This window comes from Taudactylus pleione, unplaced genomic scaffold (genome assembly GCF_031769625.1).
Source record: "Taudactylus pleione unplaced genomic scaffold, aTauple2 ptg000116l, whole genome shotgun sequence".
Classification (NCBI taxonomy): Eukaryota; Metazoa; Chordata; class Amphibia; order Anura; family Myobatrachidae; genus Taudactylus; species Taudactylus pleione.
Window position 1 is genome coordinate 26981460 of NW_028284518.1, and position 18867 is coordinate 27000326.

Here is an 18867-nt window from a genome sequence, read left to right on the forward strand (position 1 = left end):
TCTGGCTCTGTCAGAGCCGGAAGCTCTCCACTGACATCACTAGTGATGTCAGTGGGGACGCCCCCAAACGGTAGGCATTCCCTTGGGAACACCTCCGTTTGGGCTGCCACCCCCCGGCCCGCCTTCCAAACGGGGCGAGCTGTCAATCAACATCGACAGCTCGCCCCCTTTGGATCGAGACCCGCTACAACCGGTGCTGTCGGTCGTAGCAGGTCTCACACATGTGCATGACGGCGCCGCCGCCGTGCGCATGTTTTGTGGGGGGCCATCGACCCGGTCCGACCGGGTCTGAATGACCCCCAGAAATCACTGGTAATCACAGTGCATCGCTGCTGTACATGGATCAACAGAAATCACTGGTCATCACAGTGCATTGCTGCGGTACATGGATCAACAGAAATCACTGGTCATCACAGTGCATCGCTGCGGTACATGGATCAACTGAAATCAAAGTGGCCATTGCTATTTTATTAACTGTATCCTAGTGTGATGTTCAGTAGACAGAGAACAGTGGTGAAATGTGATATCCATTTGTTTTTATTACCAAGAGTACACCTTAAAGACACATTAAAGATATTGGGAGCCATGCAAAAATAATATATTTTTTTGTGTTAGCAATTTTTTTAAGGAAATGATTACTGACCTCTGGCCACATGAACATGCATGGATATGAATGTAAATCTATATCTAAGACTTAAAATTCATCCATCAGCTGTATTAAGAGACTGGCTCAAGCCAACATGTAATAAAACATTATTTTAGTATTCACTAAAAGCAGCACTCCACTTTATATGAAGCAATCCCTTCAGGCAAGCCTTAGTTTTGATTAATAATCTTCCAGACATACTGATTTGCAATTTGAATGGAGTTTGCATTCACTACACATCAAATGCATTGCAGTCCTGAAAGTTGGATTCTTTATTAATAGCTGTCAGTGGTATTTGCTTTTTGAAAGTAAATTAGCTATTCATGTCATGCTTTATGTTATTTTATTGCATCAAAACTATGTTTCTCTATCTATCTATCTATCTATCTATCTATCCATCCATCCATCCATCCATCCATCCATCCATCCATCCCTCTTTGGCATGTGTTGGTTTACTTAATAAAGCACAAACATTCCAATGTGCCAGCAGCAAAATGTACCAATACTTTACATACTACTTTAGTAAATTAAGCCCAACGAGCCCTAGTAAATTAAGCCCTACGATTAAACAGGACGATATGGACAATAACAATATCGTTATATCTATTGTTCATATCATCCTGTTTCTGGCCCCCTCAAATGACCAAACAATGGTCGATGCGTTGGCAAGAATGGTCGATATAGATATCGACCATCATTGGTCAAAAAGTCTTTGTAAAAAAACAGGGTTAAGTTTTCACCACTGCAGAGGTGGCGAAAAAAAGTGCAGAATTGGGTTTTGGGGTGCAGAATTAAAAAAAGTAGCCTGCAACGTTTGGAATGTCCCCTTTCATTAATATGTGTAAAAGAAAAGAAAAAAAAACATATGACACCCCAAACAAAGTGGTTTCATTTTGGGGGCAAAAAAAAACGTTTGTGGAAGAAACTTAAAAACCAGCAAAATTGTATTCCAAATTTGATGGGACTAGTTATTCCCCCCCCCCCAAAGAAAAAAAAATGCTATTTTTCACCACTTCTTCAAAGCCGCATTTATGCACGTGATGCGGCTGTTTAAAAACCCCAATTACCTTTAGCAGGGAAAATCGGGGGGTACCTATAGTGATCCCCCATGTCAGACCATCTAATAGGGGGTGACCGGCTGATTTCCCCAAAAGTGACAGGACTTTTGGATACTTTCGCTGATTCCTAACTGAATACGAGGATAAGCGGGTACGCGCCAGATACTTTATCCCAGGAAAAAACGGCGATGATGGCGAAAAGTCCGACCTCAGACTTTTTGCCTCAAATTGAATATGGCCCTTTGCCTCAATATGCCATGTAGCTAGAGACACCTTGTGCAAGTTAGCTGTGTTAAGAGGTGTAAGCTTTTAAATGTCTTAGAGCCTGATTCAGCAGCGATCGCAAATGCAGCTACGTATGCAGATCAAGCGATTATTAGCCATTGCGCAAGCATATAAGCCGCACTGTACTGCATTCATGCACGCACAGAGGAATTCATTGCAGAGTGAGTGACAGGTAGTGAGCGTTTTGGGGTGGTGACGGGGGAGTGGTTGGAGGAATGAAGGCATGCCTGTCTGAACGTCTTTGCATGGGCGTGCATAAATTAGCCACTGTGATTGCATACACAGCTTGAGCACTCACTGTGTGTGACAAGACTTGCAGTTTCTGCAGCTGGTCAGACCTGCTGTAAATGTGCGTGACAGGCTAATGTATGTCGATGGTACCGATGTTTGCGGAAGGGTGCGAGGTTCGAAGAATGTGAGAAAGCGGCAGCGGGCGTCTCTATGCTTGTTGAGCTGTGGCAGAGATTACCATATTTTTGCAGCTGCATTGCGTGCGATTTTGCAGCTGCGATTGCACTTGTGATCCACACTGAATCAGGTCCCTAGTCACAACGCAATATGACAACATCATGAGACTGCACTGATTCATTTGATAGGTGACACTTGTACAATTAAACTTGCCGTGAAAAAAGCCCCGGTCACTGCATCGTAGCACTTTGTATATAGATTCAGACTCAGTCCCATGCAAATATACAAAATGTTGCATATCAAATTAATCAGTGCAGTCTCATTTTGTCACACCATGTTGCAACTAAAACGCACAGTAGAGCAAAAAATAAGCAAAATAGCCAATCATACAAGCCGTGTCATACGGCACCTGGCACAATGAGAAGAGCTGTTTCATGTGACTGCAGCAATGCAATAGTGTATGAGGAAACCTCTATATATTGTGTACTAGCTGATGCGCCCAGATTCACCTGGGTAGACCTTAGATATTTACTGTTTCCATTTCCATCTCACCACTCCAATAACACATTAATACTTCACCTCTATAGTAATTCATCCTCTCCCTCACTGCTATAGTAAGATATTACCATTCCACACCTCTGTAGTAACACAATTCCCTCCCTCACCTGTATTACTTGCAACACATTCAACATTCCCCTCCCTCACTTGTGTAGAAACACAATTCCTCTGTCAAACCTGTAGTTACACATTTTAAATTCCCCTCCCTCACCTGTGTAGTAACACATTCCCCTCCCATACCCATGCAGTAACACATTCCCATCTCTCACCTCTGTTGTAACACATTTCTTTTCCTTTTCATTTCATTTCATTCCCCTCATTGCTGTTGTAACACATTTTCCTCCCTCACCTGGGGAGTAGTACATTTTCCTCTCACCTCTTTAGTAAGACATTCCATTCCTCACACTTTTACTAACACATTACCCTCCCTCACCTGTGGCCTAAGAGCTATTGAGGAATCTGGGAAAACTTACTTTACCCCTATGCAGTGCTGTCTGCCTCATAAGTCATGTCAGGATCATAAGGCTAGTGGTGGCTCCAGAGTTGTAGCTGCAGCGCAGTCTAATAATCAGATAGCGGAGCCACACCAATGGATAGTGATGTTTGGCAGCATTTAGGGGTGGCAGTTGGTGTGGTTTCCCTATTTGAATATTGAACTGTGCTGCAGCCACAATGGGTAAGTCAGTCAGGACATTGCACAGGGGTAAAAACATTTTAGCCCTATTCACCCCCCCTAGGAGTCACATATTGAAAATCCCTGCTTAGTGGTTGCCTACATCTTGGAAGGTATATAGGGCCTGATTCAGACCCTCTCGCAATCGCTACGCACTCGCAAGCTCGATGGTGGGGCATTGCGCACTCACGGTGTACGCAAGGCGTGTGCGCTAGCCCCGGAGTGAGAGAGAAATTCTCTCGCTCCGGGGCTCACTACAAATGGGGCGGCTGTTGATGTTGATCGACAGCTGGCCCCGTTTTGTAGGTGGGGGGGTGGCTGGACTAACGGAGATGCCTGCCATTTGTGGAACGTCAGTAGTGAGCTTCTGTTTCTACTAGAGCCGGAAGCTCACTGGGGCTTGCGGCAGATGAGACCCCACCACAAGAGTCTCGTCGCAAGCCCGATGGTCGCGATGGTCGTGAGCTTTTTGCGAGCAGCTCTGAATCAGGCCCATTCTCCCAAAATTTCATGTTTCTAGGTCCAGGAGTTTGGGCTGATAAATGATACTTGAACTTGATCAAGTTCATTTATCTGAGAATCAGTGTAGGGACTGGCTAGATGGGAATGACCGTGAAGCGGTGGCCAGCTTAACAAATTATTGCAATATTTTGGAACCAACATTCCCTATGTTCAAAGGAGTTGCAGTTTGAAAAGCATATTCACTTTGGTCTAAATGGAGGGAAAAGCCTGAGGGTTTCCAGAAGTTGGACAAATAAGGAATCATTGTGATTGTTCTTGCTGTTGAATAAGTGGTGAATTCCACTATATAAGGTACACCCCCATCTACACAGAGGGTGATTATCTTTGGTGATGGTTACATCATTTACATATTTAATGCACTAGGAGGTGCTCTTTTCTCCACCCTTTTTTGTTTTACATATATATATATATATATAATTATAGTCTCACATGGTCCGGCACTCGCTCACAACAGCCACAGCTCGCCAGGGTGCTCCTCCTGATTAAATAGTATTGGTTGGCAAATATGGATGGCACTCACAGACAGATAAATTCAGCAAAAAACAGCAGACAGAGCTGGTGTCAGAAGTCAACATTTCAGCGATTACGCGCTTTTATCAAGACATACTGTACACAGTATAGAAAACACACAGTATAAATACCTGTAACAATCACCTCATGTCCATCACCTTCCGGCCCACAGACACCGCCACTCACACCAATGACATCATCAGACACAGATGCACCGTCAGGGTGGACAGCATGGGAGGGTGTGGTCAAAATCACCATGGTGCTGTCACCATGACAAAGTAAACAAATAAGTACAGTTATATACATATGAAATGTGCTTGGAACTCTAAACTCTCAACTTGCCTATATATGATACAAAATACAAAGCAGTTCAGAGACTGTCAAAAGTATATCATCTAGCATGATGGCATGTAGTCTAAAACAGAAAATTATATAGTGCATCTGGCAAGACTATCTACAATAACGTGAGCTCCTAATCTAAATATGAAGAAATATCCGGAACCTACTGTACATATACAGGAACCCAGATAAAAAGCTAAATAGACATTAATGCATGATAGAATAAATCATCAGAGATCAGAAAAAAATCTGCATGTCTGACCTGCATTAAGGCTCAAACAATAACTGTATAATAGGGTGCCTATCTAGAAACATACTGACAAGACAAGGATACACTCGCAGTACTACAATGGCCTAAATCCAAAATAATAGTGCACCTATCTATTAAAGTAGCTCATAAAAAACTTATAAAAAATAAGGTTTCATTTAAACCCAAAGGGTGGACTGTTTGTAATGTATGGATCCATTTGGCTTGTTTTTGCAGAAGGATGCAATCTCTGTTGCAACCTTTTGCCACCTTTTATGCTAGGAGGGACCCAATCGATGATCTTGTATCTTATAGTAGACAGGTTGTGATGAAAAAAACAAGGTAGTGGAGTATATCTCAGTGCACTGTGGCAGCCAACAGATCAAATAACCTATGACGTTGTTCCCACAACCTCAAATCTAATACCTTCTAAACACAAATTAAGTTATTGGTATCTGCCAGAGCACTAATGATATAACATTGCTAATAAAAGGTTTACTCTTTTGGAACATGCTGCAGTGGTGGCTCTGCTTCTGTTGCTGATTGGAAACTGTGGAGACCAGAGGAAGTATCCCTTATTCTTCCTTACATGCTAATCCAGAACTTCATTCAGGTTCTGAAAGCCTATATGGTAATTGTGCTTTTTTCTTCCATTCAGGATTTAACTTTGCACATGTTTGTCTATTATGTTGTATGTGCCTATCTGTAATTAAAAGGAGATTATGCTATGTTTTGCTCTTTCTCCTTTTTTTGAGAGTCACTTCCTCATCTCTGCCCTCTGAAGTAGGGATTATCGGTGACATGATTGAGAAGATTTAAAGTGACTGAAAGTCTGGCCTTTTATGAACAGAGCATTTACATTCATTGAAGGATAAGACATTCATACTTATAAAGAAGGACTGCATATAATATACTATAATGACTTTTATTAGCAATGTTATATCATTAGAGCGCCGGCAGATACCAATAACTTAATTTGTGTTTAGAAGGTTGTGATGAAAGTCTCGAAAATGGTGTGCAAAAGGTTGGTTACAATTTTTGCCCTCAAGGGCCACCCTTATACTTGATCAATGCAATGCCATTCTTTCCTTCATCTGACATGTTGTTTTTCCGATATATAGTAAATTGCAGGGGCATCTGATATAGTAGAGTATATATTTGCTAGAACATGTCAATGGATACTTAATCTGAAAGATTTTTCCTGACATAGGATGAACAAAGGTGTTGCCAATCTCTAAGAAGCTACATGTGGTGCAACCTACACACCTGTAATTACCAGGTTTGCATGTCAAAAAAGGATTAGTCAGTTTTTGTCCAATGTCATTGTGCACCACTATATCTCTCATATTCCACCCTCTCTTGAAGGACGGTAAGATGGAGGACCCATATAGGGCAGGCAACTGTTTATCCAGAGAAATGATAGGCCATGCTGTCTTGGCAGTCTTCATTAGTTCATCACTTCTTATGGTAAATTGTTGTGTCCACACCAGTTTGCTACCCACCTGTTTTTGTGTCAATGGTGTTAAGGAATGTTGCTGAGAAATCGATAAAGCCCAATCTCGAGCTTTGGTAAGTGATTTGTATTAATATCCACATAGACACAGCGCTGCCACCGCTAATCTTAGTATACAATACTTGTAAACATAGGTTAATACAGTATAGTGAATCTTTTCCAGATTTCATCAACAACGAATGATATGATATAGATGACTCATAAGCAATTCCTCCTCATTGGTATTATAGCATATATCCCTATAAAATAAAAGAAGGAAAAAGGGGGCATATATAGTGAAGGACAATTTAATACACATTGGTTAAAACATGATCCATAAACAACAATGTAGGAATCCCCAAATGGCTGAATGACAGGTTTTGCTGCACCAAGTGAACAGGTCATGACCCCCAGAGTAGGTATCTGAGAAAAATGAGAAGACAGGGAACAGAACTAGAAATTTACTGGAGCAATAACTTGAGAGTATGACAATCAGCTATAAGAAACAGATGCTGATTAGCCATGGGGACAACTCTAGAGATCCAGATACTGTTCGTCAGAAGTGGCTATACTGGGAATCTAGATGCTGAACAGCAATGGGTAACAGCTCTTGTGATCCTGACACTGTATAGCAAAGGATAGGTGACCAGGTATCCAGATGCTGAATAGCAATGTGTAACAGCTCCGGTGATCCTGACACTGTATACAAAGTATAGGTGACTAGGTATCCAGATGCTGAATAGCGATGGATAACACAAGGAACGGATACTTGATAGAGAACACTAGAGAATAGTGTGGAGCCTAAGATGCAGTCTCAGCAAATAATCACTAGAGAAGCAAAGTTGCACCGGCAATTTCCTGTTCATGAAGCCAGACTTAAATACCCTTAGGTAGCTGGTATTTGGATGCAGAGATCAGCTGAGTGACCAAAAATCTACTATTGGAGGGACCAGATCAGATGACACAGACCAACATGACTGTGCCCATGAACAAGAATGCGACACAGAGACACAGTATGGAGGTCCTAGAAGACCCTGGGAAGAATACTCAGTCCACTACTCAACCACACACCTAGCGTCTGACTGCCTCAGAGATTGAAGATGTCGGTACATAGGTGATAGGTGGCCAATCCCAGGCTGCAACATGACAGTACCTCCGCCTTTTAGGGGGGACTCTGGACACCTAGATGGCTTTTTAGAATACTTCCTATGGAAGGCACTAACGAGTTGTGGAGCATGGACATCAGAAGCCTTAATAAAAGAACATTTCTCAGGACCATAGCCTTTCCAGTCAATCAAGTACTACAGATGCCCTAGGCGAAGATGAGAATCAAATATTTGCATTACTTCAAATTTGATTCCATGATGAGTATGAACTTGAGGAGTCTTAGGAGGAGAACGTTGGAATTGATTAAGAACCAAGGGATGGAGCAGTGAAACATGAAAAGAATTTGGAATTTTTAAATGAGAAAGAAGTTTCAATTTATAGGGTACAGGATTGATGACTTGCAAAACAGGATAAGGACCAATGAACTGAGGAGCTAGTTTAATACTGGGTACCTTCATCCTGAGATGTTTGGTAGAGAGCCAAACTCTGTCACCAAACTTAAAAATAGGACCAGCCAAACATTTCTGGTACACCAATTTTTTATAACTGCTAGAAGCATTCTTTAAAGAGGAGTGCACCTTATCCCAAATACTAGAGTAGGACTCTAGGAGATTTGAAACTGTTGGAACTTCGAGAGGTGGTAGCTCTTGAAACTCTGGATTTTTAAGATGCCTACAGTACACTGTTAAAAAGGATGTGGTATTTGTAGACATATGATAACAAAATTTATGGGCAAATTCTGCCAAAGGCAAAAGATCAACCGTATTACCCTGAGAAGAGACCACAAACAAACGGATAAATGTTTCCAGTTCCTGGTTGACGTGCTCAGTCTGTACATTAGTCTGAGGATGGAAAGCAGACAAAAACTTGAGTTTATCCCCACAACAGGAAAGTAGGGCACGCAAATATCTTGCAACAAATTCTACTCCTCTATCTGACATGATTTCAGTAGGAAGACCGTGGAGTCATAAGACATCTCGTACAAAAACCTTGGCTAAATGCAGTGCAGAGGGAAGGCCAACTAGTGGGACAAAATGAGCCATTTTAGAGAATCGGTCTACAACAGCCCACATAGTATTGTATCTATTGGAAACTGGAAGATCAGAAATAAAATCCATGGAGAGATGGGACCAAGGCCTATTAGGAATATGTAATGGATGAAGAGGACCTACCACCTTGTTACAAGAAGACTTGTGCTGGGCACGCTTAACATAGAAGGCAATGAATCCGCTGACATATTTTTTAATGGAAGGCCATCAATAGGAATGTTGGAGTAATGTTATGGTCTTGAGAACCCCAGAATGGCCAGAAAACAAAGAAGTGTGAGCTCAGGAGAGGAGTTGTTTATGGAGGCTGGGAACTACAAAAATTCTGCCCGGAGATGGAGTGTCCAATCATGCAAAAAGCAAAGATGGTGGGATGGAGAATGATCTGAATCTTGTGTTGGTTTTCATCTCCCTCTAGCGGCAGAAAAAATCAGGACAGCACATCCGCTTTTTTGTTTTGACTGCCAGGATGAAACAAAACTTTTAAAACAAAACAAGAAAAGAAAAGCCTGTCTAGGGTTGAGTCGTTGAGCAGTTTTTAAATATAAGACAGTTTTATGATCTGAGATCACAGTAATAAGGTATCGAGCCCATTCCAACAGATATCTCCATTCCACCATCGCCAGCCTCATGGCTAGAATTTCCTGGTCTTCGATGGCATAGTTCATTTCTGCAGGGGAGAATTTTCTATAAAATAAACCACATGGATAGTTCTGCCTGTCTTCAGCCAATTAAAATAGTATGGCTTCCACACCTACTGTAGAAGCATCAACTTCTACCATAAATGGTCTCTCCAAGTCTGGTTGCTTTAAGATGGGGGTGGAGGAGAAAGCTAATTTGAGGGTTTGAAAGGCATCTAGAGCTTGAGATGGCCAACGTGAAGGATTAGCTCCCTTCTTAGTGAGAGCTGTAATGGGAGCAACGATGGTTGAGAAACCATGAATAGATCTCCAATAATAATTAAAGAATCCTAGGATTTGTTGGACCCCCTTTAAAGGGTTTGGCTGTGGCCAATCTTGGATGGCACTCAATTTATCAGGATCCATTTGTCTGGATTTTACAGAAATAATATGACCCAGAAAAGGTACTGCAGGTTTCTCAAAAATACATTTGTAGATTTTACCAAATAAATGATGAGTCCAGAGACAAGAGAGGACCTCTCTGATATGCTGCTGGTGAAGTTGAAGGTTTATCGAAAAAATCTAAATACACTGTCCAGGTAAAGTGCAACAAACTGATAGAGAATGTCATGAAAAATTTAATTGACATACCAATGGAAATCTGCTTGGGCTTTACATAACCCCAAAAAGGTATCCCAAGATACTGAAAGTGGCCAACCCAGGTATTAAAAGCAGTTTTCCACTAATCTCCCTCTCTTATGCGGATGAGATTGTATGCCCCATGTAGATCATTTTGTGAAAATAGAAGCACAGTGCACCTTGTTAAACAATTCAGAGATGAAGGAGAGAGGATACCTGTTCTTAATGATGTCATTGAGGCCTTGATAATCGATGCAGGGACTAAGGCCTCCATCTTTTTTTTCACAAAAGAAACCCTGCACCGCCTGGAAAAGTGTATGGTCTAATAAATCCCTTCTTCAAATTTTGTTGAATATATTTGGACATAGCTGTTGTTTCCGGAACTGAAAGAGGGTAAACTCGACCTCAAGGAGGCATCTTCCCTGGAATAAGGTCAATACCACATTCCCAGTAGCGATGGGGTGGCAATAAATTGGTTGCTTTTCACAAAAGACATCACTGAAATCAGCTCAGATCAGGAATTTGGAAGTCAGGAACAACTTTAGATCTTACTGAGGTCACAGGAAGTCCGAAGGTGTCATCTTTATGGGAAACAGGATGTCTACGCATGGGAAGGACTTTAGAAAGACAATTATTCTGGCAGTGAGATCCCCAAGCTAATACCTGCATAGTAACCCAGTCCAAGGTGGGATTACGGATCTTTAACCAAGGCAAACTCAACACTAGAGCATGGGTACTTTTAGGAAGAACTAGAAATTGGCTTGGAGAGTTCTTCTGTCTACCCCAGATAGGAGCATAGTATGCTGTAGGGGTCTAATTGGTATTCCAAGGTCTAGAACAAGTGCTTCAAAGATAGAATTCCCGGCTGCACCGGAATCCACTAATGCCAAGAGATTTTTCATTTGTGAAGCTACCCAGAGAGTAACCGGAAATAAAGGATCAATTGAATGAGAGGACTTAGATAAAAAAAAACCAGCCAGAGCCCTCCCTGCATGATTAGGGTTTTTCATTTCCTGAAAGCTGGGGACAAGAACTCAGGAAATATCCACATTCTCCTTAGTAGAGACAAGGTTGATTACGCAAATGACAACTTCTTTCAGCTGGAGTCAGGTGAGACCTATTAACCTTCATGGGCTCTTCCTGAGATGAAGGACTACTGGCAGGATGAGTAGAAGATGGACGAGTCCACGGACAGTCTTCACACCACCGACTCACTTGCCTTTCCCTATGATGTAATTCGATTCTGATACACAGTGAGATCAGGTCAGCTAGAGTCTCTGGCAGATCTCTAGGAGCCAATTCATCCTTGAGTTTATCTGAGAAACCATGTAGGAAAGAGGCTCTGAGGGCTGCATTGTACCATTGGACATCAGAAGCCATGGTCTGGAATTGTACAATGTACTGACCCAAGAAACGGGAACCTTGATGGAGTCATAGAATATCAGAAAACACTGAAATAGACCATCCTGGTTCATCAAATATTCTTTTAATAGTTTTAATGTTCAACATAATTAGACATCAGAGGATCTGCCCACTCCCACAAGGGTGATACCCAATCTAGGACCAGAGATGCAGGAGATGCTGTTTGTGGCCATAAACATTTCTGGACATACTGTATTTGGTATTCAGCAACCTCATGTCAAAGATTGCAGAAGCTGTGGCAGTTCAATAGGACACTCCTCAGGATTTGTGATTTCTGACAATGCCACCAATATTGTGAGACCATTACAGATGGATGAATTCCAACATGTCCCATGTTGTGCTCACACAATCAACATTGTGGTGCAAATTTTTTTTAAAAATGACAGGGCCATGCAGGAGATGCTCTCTGTGGCCCAAAAAATGCCAGGACATTTTCACTATTCAGCAGGTGAATGTAGAAGATTGCAGCATCTTCAGGAAATGTTGTATTTGCCTTGCCACCAGCTGAAGCAAGAGGTAGTTACAAGGTGGAACTCCACCCTTTATATGCTTCAGCAGATGGAGGAACAGCAAAAAGCCATCCAAAGCAACACAACATAAAGTACTATGACATTGGAAGAGGAATGGGAATGTACCTTAATCAAGCTCAGCGGAAAGCACTTTACATGTTGTGCAAGTAGTCACCTGTGAAGTGAGTTCAGACACTGCCAGCTTAAATCAGGTAACTACCCTAAATAGACTGTTGGAAAAGCAGCTTGAGAAACTGAAGAAGGAACTGTAATGAAGCGATTCTGCTAAGTCTGTCGGACTTTTAGATAAAGTCCTTTATTCGCTTCATCAGGATCTTACAATCGGATCAATACATTTTGGTGAATAAGTTGGATCCAAGGTGTAAGTCATACATTCTGTTGCACGTGATACAGTGATGGCTTCTCCAGCAAGTGCATCTGCTGATAAAAAACTAAACTTTCCCAAAAGACCCACTGATGATGCAGATGAGTCAACACATCCAAGTTTTCTCGTTGGGTCTTTAAATTTTGCCTACAATTAATGAGATCTGTACCATGACTTCATCTGATACGGTCACCATTCAAAAAATGGTTGAGGACTATTTTACATTTTATAATGATAGCATCCAAATAGGCATGTCAGACAGTCCGTTTGTCAAGTGGCAGAAAAAAAAGGCAATTTGGAGGCCCTTGCACAAACTGGATTTGCTTTACTTGAGCTGCCCACCCTCCAGTGTGTACGCAGAAAGAGTTTTCAGCACAGCCAAAAACCTTGTCAGCGATCGGCATAGGAGGTTATTTCCTCAAAATGTGGAAAAGATGATGTCCATCAAAATGAACTACAAATTCTATGCCAATTACATAAAAAAATTACAGAGATGGCTGTAATGGTGAATTCCAGCTGGGACAAATTAATATTGTGTGAAGATGATGTACACACTGATGAGGGTGAGGAATCGGATGATGATGTCGACAACATCTTGCCTCTGTAAAGCCAGTTTGTGCACACAGAGATCATTGCCAGCAATGTTAGCTGCCAATTGGTAGCTTGTTTTGTGGGGGCCCAAACAAACCAATCGCTTCATGATTGATATTGTTGATGAAGGTGGTAAAGATGGCAGGTGCTAAGATCTAGCAGAGAGAATGGAGCTAGCTGATGCTAGACTGCTTGTTGGCTCTTTTTTAGACAAAGTTACTGAATTTTGAAAAACTTTTTGGATGGATGCGCTGCAGATGATGTAAATGGGAGGAAGTTCCTAGTTGGTTCAGGTTCCTACCTCTACTTACTCTGGCTTTAAAAAGGGTACAGATGGCTTAACAATTGTTGTCTGGATTTAGGTAGAAATAATTCCAAACATAAGAAATTGATTTTTTTGTCTTATGCCCAGGCATGACAATGGACTTTTCCTTATCATGGGCAACAGCTGTTTCTTCCACTGTTGCTGGATTAACACAAACAACATCCTCATCAAATACATCCTTATTAGCGTCAGCTACACAAATATTCTGCTCATCCTGATGCACTTCCACAGAAACATCCTCAATTTCTATGTCAGCATGTTCACTTGTGCTTACATCATCATAAGAGGAAGAACCACCCATCATAAATAAAGGCCAAAGCCTTAGCCTTTCCTTGCTACTTCATGTGGTGAAAGACATATTGCAAATTTTATGTCTTTCTGCATCTAACTTTCCATTCAATGTTTTTTTCTTTAGCACTTTAAAAGATTGGTTCTTTGATTTTAGATGCCCTGACTTAAACCCTGTATGCCCTTGGGCATCGGCTTTAGTAGATGATGTAGACGGACTAATAACATCATGACTGGTGGCACTGGCAGCAGCTCCAACACTAGTATGTGATTCCTGCTCTCCTCTCAACTGATCATTCGCCATATCAACAAACACAAATGAAGTGGGGTACAGCACACACGTCAGTTTGTACCAATCTTAAAAATTACACTGCGGTATCAATGACCTACAGTGTCACAATATTTTTTATGAATAAGAAAAGTATAACACACTGCTCTACCACTTACAGTGTTAAACATTTTTTTATGAATAAGAAGAAAAGAATTACACACTTTGCTACCACTTACAGTGTCACAATATTTTTTATGAATAACAATAACACACTGCGCTACAACTTATAGTGTTTAAATACATGGAAGATAAACTGAGGTCTGGCCGGCAGTGTCACCGAACAATCACTTTTTTTACACTGGGGAAGAGCACCCCTGGACAAGGCAGCAGCCCTTTATCGACAACAATGCACCCCTGCGGAGCAGCAGAGTGTGGATGAACCACCTCCAGAGTCAAAAATATGTATATGATAAACTGTGGTCTGGCCAGACAATAATAGAGTAGATACTAGCTACAGTATCGCACACAAAAAAAATCAAGATTTATTTTTTGTGGAATGATAATTTTATTAATTTTTTTTTTAACACTGGGGAAGAGCACCCTTGGATAGACAGAGCACCCTTGGATGACATGTACTGCATCCCTAGCCACTTGATGGAAAGGACAACACAGAAGCACCCCTTTATGTACTGCAGCCCCCCTTTATGTACTGTAGCCCCAGCCCCTTTATGGACAACACAGCAGCACCCATTTATGTACTGCAGAACCCCTTTATGTACTGTATCCCCAGCCTGACAACACTGTACTCTTGAACAACAGCAGCACAGACCACCATCCCAAGAACACTGCACCCTTGAACAACAGTAGCACAGACCCCCAGCCTGACAACACTGCACCCTTGAACAACAACAGCACAGAGAGAGCATGTCTTTTCTGCACACTCTCTACAACTGTAGTGAAAATGTCGATGATCATCAAGACCTTTATAGAATCCAAAACCCATGAGAATCCAACAGCATGAGGATGATGTTTTGTGTTGTTTTCAGATCCAAGCCAGATGGGAAAACTCGAGCTGGACTCAGATCCAAGCTCAGATTGCAAAGTTCGGGTGGGTCCAGTTCTCTGAGATCTGGACCTGCTCATCTCTACTACATATAGTGGCAAAGAAATGTTTAGAGCATGGCCTTTATTTGCAAGTTGTGGTCCTGCTACTGGTCTTTCATGAACTTGAATGACTATTGTTAATGCCAGGGCTAAACATAGTCAAGCATCTTCTGTAACCTTGCATGCACCACCTGCTCACTCTGAGTCTAGATGTCTCACCTATAAAACAGGGAAATCAGTGCACAAAAAGAACACTTAAGGCTAAGGAACAAATTGTGCGTTCAAAAACTTCACAGATTATGAGAAACATCTAAGGGTGTATATGAGTGCTATATGTGAGTCTGACATTTTTTATTATGATACTGTAGTTCTAGAGAAGCCTCCTTCCACCATTTCTGAATCATTTGCAATGTGTGGATGAGTAGTAGTAAAAGTAATGATGACTATGGATTAGACATACAAAATTGAGAATGTTACTTTGTAATTTGTAAATGAATGTGGGAGATAATTGTCTTTCTGACACTGTCTGACACTTATGAAGATGATGATGAAGATGATTGTGTTGGAAAAAAACAAGTTGATAAATTTAGAATGATGTTTTTTTTTTTCAAAGTGAGTAAGCCACTAGTGGCAGCAGTTTATTCCATTGATAAGAAGTGCATTGCTATGGCTGGGTAAAAGACCAAAAGAGTCGGGTGTGGTAAGTATTACCACTGGACGCATGGCCGGCACTTCAAATCCCGACAGAGGCTGCCCGGCAAGGGTGAAAATCCCGATCGTCCTAAGGTAAGTATCGCTAACCTAATTCCCTACCCTAACCCTCCCTTAGGGGTGCCTAACCCTAACCTCCCCCCAAGTACGTAACCCTAACCCCCCCTGTAAGTGCCTAAACCTAACCCCCCCTTCCCTGCAGCCTAAACCTAAGTCTCCTGGGGGGGTGCCTAACCCTAACCTCCCCCCGGGGGTGCCTAACCCTAACCCCCCTTCCCCTAGCCTAACCCTAACCTTCCCGTTGGATGCTTAACCCTAAGTCCCCCCGGGAGCCCAAAACCTTACCCTCCCCCCCGCGGCTGCCCATACCCAGCGCCTGGCTTACCTTCATTCGGTATGCTGGGTGTCAGTCTTCCCGTGTCTTGTTAATGACAGGCGTTGTGTTTTCGACACCTGTCATTAGTACCATGCTGGGATTACAGTGTCTGGAAGCCGTCGGTCAGGATTTAGACCGTCGGCTTCCAGACTACATCCCAAAAAGCCAACTGTTCAATGTGGAAAAAGTTTTTCTGAAATACTGCCAAAATAGATCAAGATAGCCATAGTTCCAATGTAAGTAGAGGTAGAAATGTTAACCACCTTGCTATATCGTTTGCAGCAAGTTCAGCTAAACTTTTGTTCAAATCTGAAAAATCTTTTATACAATAACAAGCATTCCAGCATCAGCTACCAGCAGCATTGATAGATGCATGAAATTTCCACTGCCAACACAATCATCATCAACCTTCTCATTAACGATCACAAGTAGTCTTCATGCATCAAATAAATGTAAAAACGTCAATACAATGAAATATGTAGCAATGTTTAAGTACGTTTAAACTGCAACAATATCTGTATCCAAATCTCCATAACTCCAATACTAACTTAAATGTATCCAATTAGATCCTCACAGCTGCATCCAGCTGGGGAGAAATGCCTCTCTGTGCAAATGATTGCTGGATCCACACACTTAAGCTGGCCACACACATAGCGATATTTTTCCAAATCTGGATGATTCGGACACATTGGAATGATAGATCGTGTAAAATATTGCCAAATCCTGAGTAAATCATTTTATGGGATGTCTTCCATGTGTTTAACATCCATTATTAGAAGATTAATGTATGTGTTTTATTAAATAATATATTTTATTTATCTATTTGTGGTATACATTTTTTTCACTTTCACAGCGCTGTTTTTCTAAAATTAGTAGTTTTTTCTTTTTGGTTTGCCACCGTACAAACGGCTGCGTGAAGTGAAACATTGTATAAGAGTTTTTTTCCTTTAAGTGCCTGAGCTACTATATACTTTAGTCTTCATGCATCCAATTTACAAAGGTGAACTGACTTTTCTAATGAAATCCATGATTCCGAAGAAGATTTCTTGCGTGCTAGGGCTGCTGATGCTGGGTGAATCTTCTTCACTGTAGTGGACAAGAAGACTAGTAGTTTAAAACAACAATTGTCTGTGAAACAAACATTTGGAAGAGTAACCAAATAGACAGCTACGAACTCTGGGCCTGATTCAGAGCCGGACGCTAATTGCGCTCGCTCGGTCAGAAAAAGGGGCCGGCTATTTAAATTGAGCGCTCGCTCTTTGCGATCTGTTGACACCTCTATGTCTGAGCGAGCGAACGTAACATGCGATCGCTATTTTGTGAAGACGCCCCCTGGCCGCTCACATCCTACGTCATCTCCGCTATTTATTTGATTAATCGAGTACATCGAAAGGCGTCTGAACTACTCGCAGTGCTTGTGGTAGGCTTAGCCTACCGCAATCATGCGAACAGTTCAGGCTAAGAAACAACCAAGTGACGTGGTCAATGACGCTGCTTTGTTAATTATGCACACCCTTAAAACACCCATTTTGACCATTTGGCACGCCTGCGTTCGGATCTCCACTCCCCGTTTTCAAGCACCTTCCCCTGTTACCACCCACAAACGCCTCATGCTGTCACTCAAATTAGCAGGCACTCACTATTTTGCGAGTGCTCGATTTCTGATCGCACTGACTGGTTGGCGCATGCGCATGACGACCCATACGCATGCGCAGTTGTGCGAACATCGCTCAGAGTGAACGAGCGGATGCTTATGAGCGGCTCTGAATCAGTGGATCACTGAAGTTGCAACAGCTGTTAGTATTAGATCTGCATCCAACAACCACCATCAATGCTTCTGTTTTTAGATGATTAATGGAGGTCATGTGTCCATGCTTCCATATTCCATCTCAATTCTGTTATCTGTACTGGGACATTAAACAAAAGTTATTTTTTGCCTAGAAAATGCTATTGTACTGACTATCAACTTAATTACAGATATGTGGACTGGTCAAACTTAAGATTACATACAGTAGCTGTCACAGCTCACTGTGTGGGTGTATCACCTTCAGCAGTAGTATCTGACAGAATGCCATCTAATTTTCAGACAGACTACTCTCTGTTTCACTGGCTTCACAAAGAAGCATTCCGGTAGCAATCTGTTGGAAAAACTCAGGGATGCGATAGCAAAATAGCTTACCATTTCCAAAAATGGATCAAAAATTGTATGAGAGTTACATCTGGGTGAATTTCAAGTCAACACGTACCATGTTTTGCACACACAATAAACTTGGTGGTTCAGATTTTTTAAAAAACACAGGTGTATACAGGGACATGCCTTAAAATTTCTGGGCATTCTCGGCATTCAGCAACTGCATTAAAACATTGCAGCAGCTGCAAGAAAAGTTAAAGTTGCCTTACCACCAACTGAGGCAAGAAGTAGTAACCAGGTAGAATTCCACCCTTTATATTATTCAGCAACTGGAGGAAAAGCAACAAGCCATCAAGACATACACATCAAGCTATGAGATAGGGAGAGGGGGACATTTTATCTAACTGCAGCACACTAGAGAATACTCAAGGCTTTATGCAAGCTACTGAAATTATTTGAAATTGTAACCTGTGAGGAGGGTTCAGACGCTGCCAACCCGAGTCAGGTCATACCCTTAAATAAACTACTGGAAAAGCAGCTAGAGGGGATGAAACTAAGTAATTCTCTTAAGAATGTTGGAGTTGTAGATCAAGATCTTTATTTG